The sequence below is a fragment of the Asparagus officinalis genome, chromosome 5 (assembly GCF_001876935.1).
Source record: "Asparagus officinalis chromosome 5, Aspof.V1, whole genome shotgun sequence".
NCBI classification, from domain to species: Eukaryota; Viridiplantae; Streptophyta; class Magnoliopsida; order Asparagales; family Asparagaceae; genus Asparagus; species Asparagus officinalis.
The window spans coordinates 124,352,405-124,354,061 of record NC_033798.1 but is presented as its reverse complement, the minus strand read 5'-3'; the positions used below and the strand labels follow the sequence as shown (position 1 = coordinate 124,354,061).

General features: G+C 35.5%; 1 long non-coding RNA gene across 1 annotated transcript; it reads left to right on the top strand.

The window, feature by feature from the left end:
* LOC109841116 lies at positions 417-956 on the top strand. Its single transcript, XR_002247155.1, has 2 exons — positions 417-532; positions 639-956. It is a non-coding gene; the product is annotated as an uncharacterized LOC109841116 (long non-coding RNA).

Here is a 1,657-nt window from a genome sequence, read left to right as displayed (position 1 = left end):
GCAGGTTTTAGTCTTTACTAGTTTCCATGTTTCTATGAAAAGAAGATACAACGATGTAACCTGAGCAAAGTTCTTTGCATAAGAATACCTTTGCTTATTATACTTGGAAATTAGCTCTAATAGATCCTTTTACAAATTTGTGATGTTTATGGCTTTATCAATTGCAGAAATTTGTCACATGCAGAATGGACTTAATTTGATTTTATTTTTTTGGGAAGGTTGATCGACACCCAACATTCAAAAGATCAAGATGCCTTTTTGTTGTGAGGACTGATGGTGTCTGGATAGATTTTTCATACCAGAAATGCCTTCGGATCAAGATGCCTTTTTGTTGTGAGGACTGATGGTGTCTGGATAGATTTTTCATACCAGAAATGCCTTCGAGCATACATTCGAGAGAAGTATCCATCCTGATGGTGTCTGGATAGATTTTTCATACCAGAAATGCCTTCGAGCATACATTCGAGAGAAGTATCCATCGTGTTCAGAGAAATTCATCCGAGGATGTTTCAAAGGTACTTGAAGGTTTCAGGTGAGGATAAGCAGAATTAGTCCTTACATTCAAGCCTTTATTCTAGCTGTGCTCCTTCAGCTCTTGCCAGTATTAAGAGTTCATGTTGCCTTTTGCTCATGTTCAGCTCTTGGATTGAGAAATCGCAATGATCTATTGGCACAGCAAGATAATGCAATGTAGAGTTTTTAATAGTAGCGATTCAAGCATGAATGAGTCGAGCTCTAGAATTCTTAGTGTAGGAAACTTGGTGTTTATAGTGGAAATTACGAGTCTTCTGCTGCGTATGATATTTAGTTTGTGAATGTGACCAATGTGAAGTTTTTAATATAGTAGAAATTCAAGTATGAATGAGTCAAGCCCTAGAATTACTAGTGTAGAGAACTTTTGTGTTTAAAGTGGAAATTATGAATCATCTACCGTGTATGATAATTTAGTTTGTAGATGTCACAAAACTTGCAATCATACTCATGTTAGTAGTCCACATACTGTCATCATTCCTTTGATATAATTTGCTGCGTAATCTGTGAAAGTATCCTCTTCTTTCAATGTAAATTTATATTCTTTCCCTTTATCAGTGGCATCAATATTCAGCGCTACAAATATGCAAATGCTCTTCACAAAGGTCACCCTTGGCTTAAGGAACTATATTGCATTTCTTAAGTAAATTAAAAAAAAACGGTATAATACGCTTCTGGTGCGTGTGATCTCATCTTACAATCTATAAGCTGCAACTTTTAGCTAAAAGTTGTAAATGGAAAATCATAACAAAGTGCGGTCTTTTAAATTTTGACCATAGGAACTCTTCTAATAATTTAAAAAGGGGTTAATTTTTAACACATGGGTGGTTTTGCACATAATCTCCTGCTTGAATTTTGTTTATCCGCGGGGGGGGGGGGGGGGGAAGAAAAAGAAACGCATGGGTGGTCTAAACAATCCCTGGTGGCGAATTTTATATTATCCCATTTGACCCTTAGTCTGCAATTTGCAAATAATTAAATTGTCTTTGAGGAAGAAAAAAAAAATCCAAACTTTATCACTTGTCATTACAAACAATATTTTGCCTCCCTTAAAATTTGAGTTTTTTCTCTCGCATTCTTTTAGTTATTTGCAAATTCTTGTAGGGCGTTTGGTGAGAAAAGTTTA